This window comes from Bos mutus, chromosome 23, assembly GCF_027580195.1.
Source record: "Bos mutus isolate GX-2022 chromosome 23, NWIPB_WYAK_1.1, whole genome shotgun sequence".
Taxonomy (NCBI): domain Eukaryota; kingdom Metazoa; phylum Chordata; class Mammalia; order Artiodactyla; family Bovidae; genus Bos; species Bos mutus.
The window spans coordinates 48,142,545-48,160,105 of record NC_091639.1 but is presented as its reverse complement, the minus strand read 5'-3'; positions in this window follow the sequence as shown (position 1 = coordinate 48,160,105).

The following is a 17,561-nucleotide window of genomic DNA, read 5'->3' as shown; positions in this document are numbered from 1 at the left end:
GAACTGAACTGCATATAAAAATCATCTAAACTCTACCAGCTTGATTGATTCTTTAAAAAAAAAAAAAACAAATTTTCTCTTTTAATTGATTTACTATATTTTGATCAATTACTTAGTTTAGCTGTTATTTTTATCACATCTTTCTTTCATTCTTCCTTTCTAATCTGTGCCTTTCAATGCAGTTAATTTTCTTTTAAATTTAGAGTTAACTTTATCCTGTAAGTTTTGATGTGATTTTTACCCACTGTTATTAAAATTATTGTTTTATTTTCATTGTGATTTCTTTTTGACACACTGTATTTTCAGAAGTATATTGCTTAATTACTATATTTATGAATATTTTCTAGTTTCCTACTCACTAAAAGTTATTTGTAATGCCAAACTCAATATTCTTGCCACTTTCCTGGTCATCAACAGACTTGCACAGAGTGCACAAAAATGTGCCACCTGTTGCAAAGCAGAACAAGTGAGCACACTGCTTCTTTTATCAGCTTCCACATAGAAATGAACAGTGGGATTGGCAGTAGGAGAATGGTGAAATAAGCAGCAGAAGCTCTGGTTCTGGGGCCAGTTAGACCAGTTTTAAATCCCAATTCTGGCCCCTGTTAGTGGGGCAGCACCAGGAAATTCACTGAACAGTTTTAAACCTCCTTTTTGGTTTGCAAAAAATAGACTCTACCAGGAAAAAACCTTGTTAGTATATGAGTATAATTTATGTGAGATATGTATAAATAAGAATATATTTCCCTAGAAGAAACGGTTCCATGTTCACATATTCAGTTTTCACTCTAAGGAACTGAAGTACTGGAAATAAGGAGAATTGATCTGTTTCCTTTTTTAAAGAAATTTCTGACTTAACTGACTTCTGCTTCCAGTTGTTTTAATTTGTGGAGGATAATTATGACCCTTCTCTGTCAATCTTGGTGAACAATCCCAGTGGACAGGTGGGTTGGTGGTGTGTTGGGGCTGAATGATATACCCTCCAACCTTATGTGTCAAAGCCCCACATATCTTCACTTCTTGGGTGCCCACCTGGTACCTTCATGTTGACTTTAATGTTCGACTTTTCTAGTTGTTCCCAGTAATACGGCTGGTCTTTAGTGCCCTATTGCTGGAAGTGGAATTCTTTTTTGTTGTTTTTGTATTTCAAGAATTATATCTACTCCCTCTGCATGTAACCAAATCTAAGCTCATACCATGAAGTTGGCCACTGGACTAACATTAAGGTCAGAACACTGGGATTTTGTCTCTTTTTATGTCAGTCAGTGTATCAGTCAGGGTAGCAAGGTTGGCTTCACTTTGAAAGTTAACAAATCCCAAACTGAGTGATGGCAAACAAATAAGACTTTTTCCTTATCAAATACTCATACTTCATGTGTCTCTCGTCAGTGGGGGCCTGTGCTTTTTCTTGATGTTATCAGTGATTCAGGCAAATCTGGAACATCTCTAGTCACAGTGAAAGTAGAAAAAGACATAGCAAACAAAGTTCTGGCTACAATATGTCTCTTCTCACATGCTATCAATAAAGTGGCATGGCTGAGTTGACTTCAAGGAGGTGGAGACATTAACTCTTATTAGGTGACTAAAACAAGAAACAATATCTCTGAACAGCAATAATGCTGCAAATGGTGATTGAAGCCATGAAATTAAAAGATGCTTACTCCTTGGAAGGAAAGTTATGACCAATCTAGACAGCATATTGAAAAGCAGACACATTACTTTGCCAACAAAGGTCCGTCTAGTCAAGGCTATGGTTTTTCCAGTGGTCATGTATGGATGTGAGAGTTGGACTGTGAAGAAAGCTGAGGGCCGAAGAATTGATGCTTTTGAACTGTGGTGTTGGAGAAGACTTTTGAGAGTCCCTTGGACTGCAAGGAGATCCAACCAGTCCAATCTAAAGGAGATCAGTTCTGGGTGTTCTTTGGAAGGACTGATGCTGAGGCTGAAACTCCAATACTTTGGCCACCTCATGCGAAGAGCTGACTCATTGGAAAAGACTCTGATGCTGAGAGGGATTGAGGTCAGGAGGAGAAGGGGACAACAGAGGATGAGATGGCTGGATAGCATCACTGACTCGATGCACATGAGTTTGGGTGAACTCTGGGAGTTGGTGATGGACAGGAAGGTCTGGCGTATTCCAATTCATGGAGTCGCAAAGAGTCGGACACGACTGAGCGACTGAACCGAACTGGCCACAATGTCCTAACAACTGAAAGACAGATTCTCAAGTGTGCAGAATCTATTCTGTTCTTGATACATAGTCTCTAACATGGTTGAATTAGTTTTGTATTGCTGACATGACAAATTTCCACCAACTCAATTGCTTAAGACAACACAAACTGATGATTTGACAGCTCTTGAGGGGGAAATGCAGCATTGGATTCACTGAGCTAAGCTCAGGGTGTCAGCAGGCTGTTCTCCTCTCTGGAAACACTGAGGAGCACTCATGTCTTCTCATTTGAGTTGTTGACAAAAGTAAGTTCTCTATGTTTATAAGACTGAGGCCTGTGGTTCATGGCTGGCTGTGAATTTTTGAAGACCACTGCCAGCTGCTAGAGGCTGCATAGTCCTGGTCATGGTCCCTGTCTTCATCTTCAAGAGGCAGCAGCAGAGGTAGAAGAGTTTCTCTCTGTGTAGGTCTCATATTTAGTATGTATATAAAACTTTACTTTAAAATACTGAAGTAGACTTTAAAAAATGTTATTTGTGCTTGATTTCTCTCAGCTCAGTGAGGACCATTTGGTTCCATATATGGAGAAGTGTAATCATAATGGACTTCATCCTTTTTCTTTGTAATTTAATCCTGATCCTTTAAAGGATAAATTAATATTTTATGAAGCATAAAACAGAATAATCTAGGTTAATGAATGAAAAAAAGAGTTCCAACAATCTGCTTCATAATTCAAGGATTTTTGCTGAATAATCAGCTCAAATATTTAGGAGTAACTTCTTTTTTTAATATAAATTTATTTATTTTAATTGGAGGCTAATTACTTTACAATATTGTATTGGTTTTGCCATACATCAACATGAATCCGCCACGGGTGTACATGTGCTCCCCATTCTGAAGCCCCCTCCCTTCTATACATGGTGAATATGGTGGATATGCTTCTAAGACATAAATTGGTTTACAAATCCATATCACTCATATTATCCCTTTCATTTTCATGATTGCTCTATGAAACAGATGGGATAGGAATAATTAACCCAATTTAACAAATGAGGAAGTTGAGACTCGGGAATGATGTGACACACCACAGTTTTAGAGCCAATAGTGGGAAGGCAAGAAATTCCTTAATATAGATCTTTTTTCACTTACTTTATTTTTCTTGGATCTTTTTAGAAGACATCTTCCTAGGCATGAAGGGCTGACACTGTTCATGAAGATTCTATGGGTTCCATCTCAGAGAATCATCTGTCAGCACATGCATGACAGAAGATTCTTACTCACCTCATAGGAAGGGTGGGGGTGGAGGTGGCTGGTGTGCTGGCTGATTGGCACGTGGTCAGTTCCTATGGAGTAAAAGGTCTCAGGGCCCACTCTGGAGATCTGGGTTCTGCCTTGTCAATTACTACACATATGACCGTTAGCAAAAAATAATCACTCTGAAAAATAAATGTATTGCTATCTTATCTGATTTATAGTTTTATGACTATCAAAATATCTATTTGGAAGTGAGCTTATATAACCAGAGATAAGATGCAACATGAAAGCCCTAGAACTGAAACTGAAAACTGTTTCTGCGTTCTCTATTAATAAAGTTAATCCTTCATCTGAGGATAAATCAGTTCACAGACTATATGATATCACCATGGTGGATGAATCTACTGACATTCTACCAGTTCTAAGTAGTTCACATATCCTCCTTTGATTAGAGGGAAGACTGCATTGTGATGATGCATTACATCTCAGGGATTGTCAAAACATGTTATCATTTCTAAAAACCTTGTCACTAGGGAAAGAGGCAAATCTTTGCTTCCTTTCTGTGGATTGTAGTGGGTATGTGTAAATCCAGCCTCATCATTCCTCATAGCAGATGTGTATCAGACCCCTTGTACTTAGTTTAGGCTTTCAGCATATATTATCACCCCTTAATCTAACTGCCTGTTATGTGGTGTTCAGAGTTTAATTCACATATCATAGATCAGACTACATGAAACCACCATCAGTCACATTGTATTAGAACTCAAGACATAGGTAACCATTTTCTTCGACTCTTTTCATTTTAATTCATTTCATTTCCTTTCAGAGTAACTGTAAAATTTAGAGTCATTCTTATCAAGATCAGGTCATTTCTTTAAACTAGAATATTCACATCCAACTATAACTTTTATTTATTTATATATTTTTGTTGTTCAATTTATTCCAAAATTAGCTCATGCTTATTGATACTATTGTAAATTGTATTTCACAAATTTGAATTTCCAACTTTTCATTGTTAGTAATCTATGACTACAAATCCTTTTTGTATCTTGAACATGAATCCTGCGACCTTGATAAATTCACTCAGTTCTAGTAGGTTGAAGTGTTGTTTGTTTTCCAATGCAAAGAATCATGTTTTCCTTTTCAATCTGCATACATTTTCTTTCTTTTTCTAGCCTATTATACAGCTATAGAAACAATGTTGAAGTAAACAGTGATGAAATGAAGTGGTAAGAGCAGACACTTATTTTGTTTCCTATCTTAGGGAATGGTATTCAGTCTTTGAGCATTAACTATGATGTTGATGGTAAGTTTTCCAAAAATGCCTTCTATTGGGATGAGGAAATCCCTTTCTACTTCTAGTTTGCTGAGATGTTTTATCATGAATGGATGTGGAATTCTATCAAATGTCTTCAATGGGATAGTTAAATGATTTTCTGTTTTTATGTTATTAATGTGGTGAAATACAGTGATTACTTAATCCAATGCTATATAAACTTTGTATTGTAATTAGCCTCCAATTAAAATAAATGTATATTAAAAAGAAAAAAAACCCTTAACAAAATATTAGCAAATTAAATCAAACTGTAACTTTAAAAAAAAATTATCCTTTAAGATGAAATCTTGTCTCTTCTCCCTGAATTTTACTACTTTCTCAATCTCTGTTGTCTACCCTTTTGTAAGAATTCTATTCCCTTTCATCCTCTTTGAAGCAGGGAACTTTGAGATATTAACCAAATATTTCAAGTGCTATTAGAATCCACAAAATTGTGCTGATAAACATACCAAACAACATTTGGGCATCTGATTTAATATTAATTTATTATTCAATATATTCAAACTCATGCATTGAGTGTTTACTTAGACTTGAGCTCTCAAGGAAGTAGTTTATGACAAACAAACAGAGGTACAAAATCAACTCCAATATGACTTGATTAGTATCAACAAAGATACGAAGAAAAAACTCTGAAAGGACAAGAGCAGGTATAATTAATCTACAGTAGTAAATAAGAAAAGGACTCATGAAAGAGGTGCCATTTAGGTTGATTTTTAAAAGATTACTTTAGTGGGCTATAGAATTGAGTAGAGAGTAGGGTGTAAACATATTCAGGCAAAGACAATAGTAGGATTTATTAGGCACCTACTGCTGTGTTACAAAGTACTACCTCCTTAGTGGTTAAAACAGCACACATTTATTATCCCGTAGCTTTCATGTCTGGGCTTGCTTAGCTGAGTTGTCTGCCTGGGGTCCTCTGTGGCTGCAGTCAAGGGGTTGTCCTGGTCTATACTCTCCTCTAGAGGCTCAATTAGAGAATAATTAACTTGAAGCTCATTTGGTTTGTTGGCAGGATTAATATTCCTGTGGCTGGATGGCTGATGTTCTGAGGCATCGCTAGCTGGAGGCATCAGTATGATTCTTGAGGTCACGCCCAACTCCCTTCCACAGGGCTCTCCATGGGCCTTTCAAATATGGATGTTTCCCTCTACAATGCCTGCAAGGAAGTCCCTCACTTTTAAGGGCTTTCAGCTCATTAGGTTAGGCCCACCTATGACAGTTTCCCTTTTTGCTAACTCAAAATCAACTGACATAAAACTTCAGCCACATCTGCAGAATCCTTTCGCCTTTACTATATAATCCTTTCTCTTATGAGAAAGTTACATTATACAAATTACACCTTGATGTCATCTTCTACTGACTATATGCAAATCACAGTTTCCAACCACACTCCAGGGACAAGAATTATGCAAAGGTGTAACTGCCAGAAGTTGGGAATTATTGGGGGTTACTCTAGGGTCTGACTGCTATATGGGCAAAGATAAGTCCTCATGGAATAATACAGTATTGCAAAACTGCAAGCACTAGGTAGTTCCATGTGGTAGAAAATGGGAGAATGGCATTGGAATATGTATAATATCATATATGAAACAAGTCACCAGTCCAGATTCGATGCAGGATACAGGATGCTTGGGGCTGGTGCACTGGGACAACCCAGAGGGATGGTATGGGGAGGGAGGAGGGAGGAGGGTTCAGGATGGGGAACACATGTATGCCTGTGGCGGATTCATTTCGATATATGGCAGAACAAATACAATATTGTAAAGTTTAAAAATAAAATAAAATTTAAAAAATAGAATGCAAAAGACAGGGGAAGGTAAAATTTAGAACCCATGAGCTCTGAGTATCTTGTGAAAGAGTTTGGATTTTGTACTATAGGTGGTACAATATCCACAGAGTAGAACTTGGGTGCTGTCAGTCCAGAAGCAGTGAACAAACTGAAATATAGGAAGCTAATCTGAAAGAACGGAGACCAGTTGGAAGACTGTGGCAATTATCCAGATAAAGGAGAATAGAGACTTCTATAATACTAAGGAGATAAAGAGAAACCATGTATAGAAATATATTTAAGAAAAAATGATTACCATGAGCATTGAAGATGGGAGAGAGGAAGGTATGTGTGGTGACTTATTTTTGTCTAAACTGGTTGTAATCACTAACACAAGGCCTCCCAACCTATGTTTGAACATTGACAGGTGGTCTTAACCATTATGTCAAAAAATACTGATTGAGTATATATTTTACACAAAGCGCTATCTTAGGTATTTCACACACATTAGGTATTGCATGGATTTCAAATATTTACTCAGTGTATTATCCAACTCAAGGAATGTATAAGACACATAATACAAAGGGTTAGAAACACAAGGCAGTGTGTAGCATCATATGTGATAGAATGTAATGACAAGGTATGTAAATAAGTTTGTATCAGCTGTAATGCCATTTATGTTGTTGTTCAGTCGTTTAGGCATATCCAACTCTTTGTGATCCCAAGGACTGCAACACACCAGGCTTCCCTGTCCTTTGCTGTCTCCCAGAGTTTGCTCAAACTCATGTCCATTGAGTCCAACCATCTCATCCACTGTCTCCCCCTTCTCATGCCCTCAATATTTCCCAGCTTCAGGATCTTATCAAGGGAGTTGGCTCTTCACATCAGGTGGCCAAAGTATTGGAGCTTCAGCTTCAGCATCAGTTCTTCCAATGAATATTTAGGATTGATTTCCTTTAAGATTGATTGGCTTGATCTCCTTTTTGTCCAAGGGACTCTCAAGAGTCTTCTTCAGTATCACAGTTCAAAAGCATCAATTCTTCCATGCTCAGCCCTCTGTATGGGACAACTCTCATATCCATAAATGACTGCTGGATAAACCATAGCTTTGACTATACAGACAAGAGATAGTAAATAAAGGCAAGATTTAGACATGAAAATTGGGGCTGATGTAAGGCTTTTTTGAGTGAGGCTAACTGGGTGGAATCAGGGAGTTGGTGATGGACAGGGAGGCCTGGCATGCTGTGATTCATGGGGTCGCAAAGAGTCGGACACGACTGAGCAACTGAACTGGACTGAAAGAACCTTAGTTTAGTCCATAGGCAATGAAGAAATCAATGGTGATTTTGGAGCCCAAAAGTGAAACTACCAAAACATTGCTTTCTGAAAATTAATTTGCAAATTTATGAGCCAATAATTAAATAATTAAAAGACGCTTACTCCTTGGAAGAAAAGTTATGACCAACCTACATAGCATATTGAAAAGCAGAGACATTACTTTGCCAACAAAGGTCCGTCTAGTCAAGGCTATGGTTTTTCCAGTGGTCATGTATGGATGTGAGAGTTGGACTGTGAAGAAAGCTGAGGGCCGAAGAATTCATGCTTTTGAACTGTGGTGTTGGATAAAACTCTTGAGAGTCCCTTGGACTGCAAGGAGATCCAACCAGTCCATTCTGAAGGAGATCAGCCCTGTGTGTTCTTTGGAATGACTGATGCTAAAGCTGAAACTCCAGTACTTTGGCCACCTCATGCAAAGAGTTGACTCACTGGAAAAGACTCTGATTCTGGGAGGGATTGGGGGCAGGAGGAGAAGGGGACAACAGAGGATGAGATGGCTGGATGGCATCACTGACTCAATGGACATGAGTCTGAGTGAACTCTGGGAGTTGGTGATGGACAGGGAGGCCTGGCGTGCTGCGATTTATGGGGTCACAAAGAGTCGGACACTACTGAGTGACTGAACTGAACTGAACTGAACTGAGCCAATAATAGATTTGATGGACCAGGTCTGGAGGTAGGAGACCACTTTAAAGAATATATTTATTACCTACAGTTGAAGATGTATGAATTTGGGCCATGGGATTGGAAAATCATGCAAAATGGAGATGATTGTCAAGAATCTTTAGCAAAACTGCAGTAAGTTTGTGGTCTCAGGAAATTGCTGCAGTCTTTCTCACTTGATGCTTTCATTTTCTAACAAGCATTTTAATGCAACCTCATCCTCCAGATCAAAGTCACCTTCGTGCACATTCCAGGGTTCATGTGCCTTTGGCATTAACCTGGGTCATGGCACAACAATTGATTGTTGCTGTTTTATTAGAAATGAGTAGTCTTCTCCACCCCAAACCTAGAGATTCATACTCTAGTGGATAATCATTACTTTATTAATACTACTAAAATTTCTATCACCTTTGTATTACAGACAGCTATTGCAACCATGAAATTAAAAGATGCTCACTCTTTGAAAGAAAACCTATGACACACCTAGACAGAGTATTTAAAAGCAGAGACATCACTTTGTCGACAAAGTTATGTATAGTCAAATCTGTGGTTTATCCAGTAGTCATATCTGGATGTGAGAGTTGAGCCATGAGTGCCCAAGAGTTGATGCTTTTGAACTGTGGTGCTGCAGAAGACTCTTGAGAGTCCCTTGGACAACAAGGAGATCCAACAAGTCAATCCTAAAGGAAATCAGTCCTGAATATTCATTGGAAGGACGAACACTGAAGCTGAAGCTCCAATATTTTGGCCACCTGATGCAAAGAGCTAGCTAATCAGAAAAGATCCTGAAGCTGGGAAAGATTAAAGGTAAAAGGAGAAGAGGGAAGTGGAGGATGAGATGATTAGATAGCATCACCGACTCTATGGACACAAATCTGAGCAAACTCCAGGGGATAGTGAAGGACACTGGTGATAGTGAAGCCTGGTGTGCTACAGTCCATGGTAATGGAAATAATTGGATGTGACTGAACAACAACAAAAATTGCTGTCACTTTTGCATTACATGTATATAATATTCTGAATAGTCAATTAGAATTATCTTTTAGAATAAACTGTTTGTTTATAAACTCAATGATAGGAAAAGAAGCTGAGGATAGATATCTTCCTCAAATTCAAAGAATTCGAGGGTGGAATATGGACAGATGTCTGTTGCAGGGCTTATGGCCCTGACCACTATGTGATGATCCTAAATTTAGCACTGTAAACAAAACACGCTCGGAAACAGAAACCTTGACTACTTTGCAATACTTCAGTTGGTTTTTTATATGGTCTTCCTTTTGGATTCTTATCCCATTAACTCTTTCTGTAGATTAACTACATGGCTTTCCACCTTCCATTACTTCCCCCAAGTGGGAAAAAATTAAATGTTAATAATGATTGCTTAATATTTTTACATAGTAAATTGGAAAAGGAAAGAAGAAGTCTGTCATCTGAAAAGAAATCTTTCAAAAATATATTTGTGTGTTGACACGGTTTGATACATGATAACCTAGTTTTGAAACATAATAATAATCTAGTTGTGAATAGTAGAGTTGTCATGGGTAAAGCTAGCATACAGCTTAATCAGTGAAATGTTCCCCAGGGTATAAACTAACATCACGAAGAAATCATATATTCAATAAAATAAAATTATTTACAAACTGGCGTGCTGCAATTCATTGGGTCGCAAGGAGTTGGACACGACTGAGCGACTGATCTGATCTGATCTGATAGCAGACATTTTCCACTTAAGAGTTTTTCTCTAAACACATGTGAGTATAACATCAAGCCACATCATGCAATTCAATAATCAAAGCTGCAGAATGAATCACTTAGTTACCCACGTATTGAATAACTTTTTCTTTCAACGTAGGTATATTAAGTAATAGATATGATAAGTATATTGACAACACAGAAATGAAAAATAGGATAGTCACTTTTTTTGTCTTTTTAAGGGCAGACTTTGAATTACTTTTGTGATTGAAAGAGAAGTATATATAGAGAGAAGTGATTCCAATCTTTGGGTGGATTTCTTCTCTCTTTGATTAAGGGAACTGTCAAGAGAGATGGCCAGTGTCAGGGACTGTGGCAGAAAATAAATTTCACGGTGAGGACTCACTCAACAAGGACTCACCTAACACAAAGACTCATTAGGGAGCATGTGGTACATGATGAGAAGAAAGTGTGAAATCTCCTCTAAAGGCGAGAGATGCTGAGCACATTGATAATCTTCCACTGATTGATTTCCTGTTTGTTCAGTGAAAAATGTTCCCTTACCCCAGTTATCAAGCTAGAACAGATTTAATATAATGCTTGTTATAAAAAACAAAGAAAAGATTTAAACAGTAGAATGATGAAGATGAAAGAGACATCTGCTGCTATACTAACTCAATGACTTCCCCACTACAGAAAAAGTAAACTAATGCAGTTAGCCAGGATATTTTGACAAGACTATGCCAAAAAAGCTTCATTAAAAGGAACTGCAGAAACCAATGTAATATTATAAAGCAATAGTCCTCCAATTAAAAAAAAAAAAGCCCTTAGAAGAAGGTCTGGCCTTCACAAGCACTGCATAATGGTTCGCAGTCATTCTTCTCTTAAAAGTAATGTTCAGTTTAGTTCAGTCACTCAGTCATGTCTGACTCTTTGTGACCCCATGAATCGCAGCACACCAGGCCTCCCTGTCCATCACCAACTCCCGGAGTTTACTCAAACTCACATCCATCGACTCAGCGATGCCATCCAGCCATCTCATCCTCTGTCGTCCCCTTCTACTCCTGCCCTCAATCCCTCCCAGCATCAGGGTCTTTTCCAATGAGTCAACTCTTCCCATGAAGTGGCCAAACTACTGGAGTTTCAGCTTTAGCATCATTCCTTCCAAAGAAATCCCAGGGCTGATTTTCAGAATGGACTGGTTGGGTTTCCTTGCAATCCAAGGGACTCTCAAAAGTCTTCTCCAACACCACAGTTCAAAAGCATGAATTCTTCGGCCCTCAGCTTTCTTCACAGTCCAACTCTCACATCCATACGTGACCACTGGAAAAACCATAGCCTTGATTAGATGGACCTTTGTTGACAAAGTAATGTCTCTGCTTTTCAATATGCTATATAGATTAGTCATAACTTTCCTTCCAAGGAGTAAGCGTCTTTTAATTTCATGGCTGTAATCACCATCTGCAGTGATTTTGGAGACCAAAAAATAAAGTCTGAAACTGTTTCCCCATCTATTTCCCATGAAGTGATGGGACCACATGCCATGATCTTCGTTTTCTGAATGTTGAGCTTTAAGCCAAATTTTCACTCTCCTCTTTCATTTTCATCAAGAGGCTTTTTAGTTCCTCTTCACTTTCTACCAAAAGGGTCATGTCATCTGTATATCTGAAGTTACTGATATTTCTCCCAGCAATCTGGATTCCAGCTTGTGCTTTTTCCAGCCCAGCATTTCTCATGATGTACTCTGCATATAAGTTAAATAAGCAGGGTGACAATATACAGCCTTGACGTACTCCTTTTCCCATTTGGAACCAGTCTGTTGTTTCCATGCCAGGTTCTAACTGTTGCTTCCTGACCTGCATATAGGTTTCTCAGGTGGTCTGGTATTCCCATCACTTTCAGAATTTTCCACAGTTTACTGTGATCCACACAGTCAAAGGCTTTGGCATAGTCAATAGAGCAGAAATAGATGTTTTTTTTCTGGAACTCTCTTGCTTTTTCAATGATCCAGTGGATGTTGGCAATTTGATCTCTGGTTCCTCTGCCTTTTCTAAAACCAGCTTGAACATCTGGAAGTTCACGGTTCACATACTACTGAAGCCTGGCTTGGAGAATTTTAAGCATTACTTTACTAGCATGTGAGATAAGTGCAATTGTGGTAGTTTGAGCATTCTTTGGCATTGCCTTTCTTTGGGATTGGAATGAAAACTGACCTTTTCCAGTCCTGTGGCCATTGTTGAGTTTTCCAAATTTGGTGGCATATTGAGGGCAGCACTTTCACAGCATCACCTTTCAGGATTTGAAATAGGTTAACTGGAATTCCACCACCTCCACTAGCTTTGTTTATAGTGATGCTTTCCAAGGCCCACTTGACTTCACATTCCAGGATGTCTGGCTCTAGGTGAGTGATCATACCATTGTTATTATCTTGGTCATAAAGATCTATTTTGTACAGTTCTTCTTCTTGCCACCTCTTCTTAATATCTTCTACTTCTGTTAGATCCATACCATTTCTATCCTTTCTTGGCATGAAATGTTCCCTTGGTATCTCTAATTTTCTTGAAGAGATATCTAGTCCTTCGCATTCTGTTGTTTTCCTTTATTTCTTTGCATTGATCACTGAAGAAGGCTTTCTTATCTCTTCTTGCTATTCTTTGGAACTCTGCATTCAGATACTTATATCTTTCCTTTTTTCCTTTGCTTTTTACTTCTCTTCATTACACAATTATTTGTAAAGCCTCTCCAGACAGCCATTTTGCTTTTTTGCATTTCTTTTCTATAGGGATGGTCTTGAACCCTGTCTCCTGTACAATGTCAAGAACCTCCATCCATAGTTCATCAGGCACTCTATCTATCAGATCTAGTCCCTTAAATCTATTTCTCACTTTCACGGTATAATCATAAGGGATTTGATTTAGGTCATACCTTAATGGTCTAGTGGTTTTCCCTACTTTCTTCAATTTAAGTCTGAATTTGACAATAAGGAGCTCATGATCTGAGCCACAGTCACCTCCCAGTCTTGTTTTTGCTGACTGTATAGAGCTTCTCCATCTTTGGCTGCAAAGAATATAATCAATCTGATTTCAGTGTTGACCATCTTGTGATGTCCATGTGTAGAGTCTTCTCTTGTGTTGTTGGAAGAGGGTGTTATGACCAGTGCATTTTCTTGGCAAAACTCTGTTAGTCTTTGCCCTGCTTCACTCCATAGTCCAAGGCCAAATTTTCCTGTTACTCCAGGTGTTTCTTGACTTCTTACTTTTGCATTCCAATCCCCTATAATGAAAAGGACATCTTTTTTGGGTGTTAGTTCTGTAAGGTCTTTTAAGTCTTCATAGAACCATTCAACTTCAGCTTCTTCAGTGTTACTGGTTGGGGCATAGACTTGGATTACTGTGATATTGAATGGTTTGCCTTGGAAACAAACAGAGATCATTCTGTCATTTTTGAGATTGCATCCAAGTACTACATTTCAGACTCTTTTGTTTACCATGATGGCTACTCCATTTCTTCTAAGGGATTCCTACCCACAGTAGTAGATATAATGGTCATCTGAGATAAATTCACCCATTCCTGTCCATTTTAGTTCACTGATTCCTAGAATGTCAATGTTCACTCTTGCCATCTCCTGTTTGACCACTTCCAATTTGCCTTGATTCATGGACCTAACATTCCAGGTTCCTATGCAATATTGCTCTTTATAGCATTGGACCTTGCTTCTATCACCAGTCACATCCACAGCTGGGTATTGTTTTTGCTTTGGCTCTATCCCTTCATTCTTTCTGGAGTTATTTCTTTCCTGATCTCCAGTAGCATATTGGGGACCTACCGACCTGGGGAGTTCCTCTTTCAGTATCCTATCATTTTGCCTTTTCATATATTCATGGGGTTCTCAAGGCAAGAATACTGAAGTGGTTTGCCATTCCCTTCTCTAGTGGACCACATTCTGTCAGACCTCTCCACCATGACCTGTCTGTCTTGGGTAGCCCCACGGGCATGGCTTAGTTTCATTGAGTTAGACAAGGCTGTGGTACTTGTGTGATTAGATTGACTAGTTTTCTGTGATTATGGTTTCAGTGTGTCTGCCCTCTGATGCCCTCTTGCAACATCTGCCGTATTACTTGGGTTTCTCTTACCTTGGACGTGGGGTATCTCTTCACAGCTGCTCCAGCAAAGCTCAGCCACCGCTCTTTACCTTGGATGAGGAGTATCTCCTTTCTGCCGCCCCTCCTGACCTTGAACATGGAATAGCTCCTCGAGGCCCTCCTGCGCCCTTGCAGCCACTGCTCCTTGGATATGGGGTTGCTCTTCCTGGCCATTGCCCATGGCTTCGGGCGAAGGGTAGCTCCTCTTGGCCACCGCCCCTGGCCTCGGGTGTGGAGTAGCTCCTCCAGGTTGCTCCTGCGCTGTCGCAGCCTGGCATTCCCAGCCACTACCCCTGACCTCAGACGGGGTAGCTCCTCCTGGCCGCCACCCTTGACCTTGGACGTGGCGTACCTCCTCTCACCAGATGTTTGATTAAAAAAATAAAATAAAATGAACTGTTTCAAGACTGACTGGGCATAGAGAACAGACTTGTGCTTACCAAGTTGAGGGAGGAATGGAATGGGAGTTTGGGGTTAGAACATGCAAACTATTATATATAGGATGGACTAACAATAAGGCCCTACTGCATAGTATAGTGGAGAATGCAATGGCAACCCACTCCAGTACTCTTGCCTGGAAAATCCTGTGGACGGGGGAGCCTGGTAGGCTGCAGTCCATGGGGTCGCTAAGAGTTGGACATGACTAAATGACTTCACTTTCACTTTTCACTTTCATGCATTGGAGATGGAAATGGCAACCCATTCTTGCCTGGAGAATCCCAGGGACAGAGGAGCCTGGTGGGCTGCCGTCTATGGGATCACACAGAGTCAGACACGACTGAAGCGACTTAGCAGCAGCAGCAGCAGCATAGTATAGGGAACTATAGGGAACTCTATTCAATATCCTGTGATAAACCATAATGGAAAAGAATGTAAAAAAGGTGTAAAGGACTCATGCTGCTATACAGTAAAATTAACCCAATGTTGTAAAACGAATAGACTTCAATTAAAAAAATTAAATTATCTACTTGAAAGACTCAATAAAAGGGACAATTTATTTGCTCAAAAAAATAAAAAAGAAAGAACTGTTTCATATGTTTGTAATTACAAAATGCCTTGTTGAGATAGATCAAAGTATACCACCCTCCTTTTCATGTTACAGACAGGGAATGTGAGTTTGTTACTATCTTTTTGTGGATGGATAGCAATGCCTAAAGTTTTAGTTACTGGTTCATTTAACTTCTTTTCTGTTTTAAGGACTAGATGGCTTTATCACTGATCTAAATAACAAAATTTTATTGTTTTATATTATATGTAGTCTGAAAAAAAGTGGAGATTAAAAAAAAAAAAAAGCAAAGAGATTGGCAAATTAACTTTTCAGCTAGAACTAGTAGACTGGGCAGTTTCTGACTACTGAGGAGTTGATTTTCTTAAAAGCGTGAAAATGCCTACTTCACCCTCCCAAAAACTATCATGGGACAATTTTAATTCACTCTCTAGGGAAAGAAACATTTCCCCATTATGTGGAGAAATTTATTTTTTGGTTCATGTATAGTTGATTTACAATGTTATGTTCATTTCTTCTGTACAACAAAGTGATTCAGATATATATATCTTTTTCATATTCTTTTCCATTATGGTTTGTCATAGGATATTGACTATAGTTCCTTGTGCCATACAGTAGGACCTTCTTGTTTATCCATTCTATATATTCTAGTTCTTCTTGTTCCATCCACTAATTTCAAACTTTCAATCCACCCCTCCCCTATTCTTCTCCCCCTTGGCAACTGTAAGTCTGTCCTCTAGATCTGTGAGTCTGTTTCTGCTTGGTAGATGAGTTCATTTGGATCATAGTTTAGATTCCACAATATAATAAGTGAAATCATATGATATTTTTCATTCTCTTTTTGACTTATTCCACTTAGTATGATAATCCATAGGTCCATCCATGTTGCTGCAAATGGCATTCTTTCTTTCTTTTTTTATGGCTGAATAGTATTCAGTATATATGTACTATATTTTCTTTTATCCATTCACCTATCAATGGGCATTTACTTTGCTTCCATGTCTTGGTTGTTGTAAATAATGCTACAATGAACTCTGAAATACATGTATCATTTTAAATTAGTTTTGTCCAGATATATGCCCAGGAGTGGGATTGCTGGATCATATGGTAGTTCTTTTGCAGTGTTTTGAGGGACCTCCATACTGTTCTCCGTAGTGGCTTCATCAATTTACATTCCGACCAATAGTGTAGGAGGGTTCCCTTTTCTTAATGTGGAGAAGTTTAAAGGGCATTTAGTCGCCATCAGCAACATGAACACTAAGAAACAGCCATTGAAATTCACTCATTCATTAAAACACGTTTTTGTGCTGTCCCTATGAACCAGAGAGTTCTAGGTTCAGGGAATATGACCATGATTATGAAGTCACTCAGTCGTGTCCGACTCTTTGTGACCCCATGGACTACACAGCCCACCAGGCTCCTCTGTCCATGGAATTTTCTAGGCAAGAATACTGAAGTGGGTTGTCATTCCCTTCTCCAGGGGATTTTCCTGATCCAGGGATCAAACCCGTGTCCTGCATTGTTTATTGTCTGTCTTTCCTTCTAGAATATAAGCTCAACAAGGGCATCAACTTTATATTTTTCTTGTTCACTGTTCACCTCCCAGAACTTAAAATAGTGACTGGTATATTGTACAGTTCAGTAAGGTTTTATTGGATGAAAACCCCTACCTTAATGTATGGGTACTATCCAACTGACTAAAATTTTACTAAGTACCTATGATGTGTCAAGCCCTGTGCTAGTAAAGTGCAGTGACAGAGTGGTTATCATCTGTGATTTTACAGAGCTAACAATCACAGATAAAATTTCAGACAATTTTCTACTGAACAGGAATATTTTATTATTGATAAAATGTTATGTGATTACTTCATTAAGATTCTACATAATTTAGTTCATTTAGTGACACTTTATAACAAAAGTTTATCTTCAAAATGCTGTACTCTTACCTTAAGGTCCCAAATATTTCACAAACTACTTCAGTTACTTTTAAAAACCATCCCTGTTCCTCCATCACAGATTAAGTGATGTCAGCAATAGTAGTAGACTGAATATATCCTAACTAGTCTCTACTTTCAAATTTCTCCCAGGCACTCTCCTTTGATACTTTTCCACACATTTTCTCTTTAATTAAAAAATATAGGTAATTTAATATCACTTTTTAAAAAAACATTGAGCACTTCTTCCCTATATAT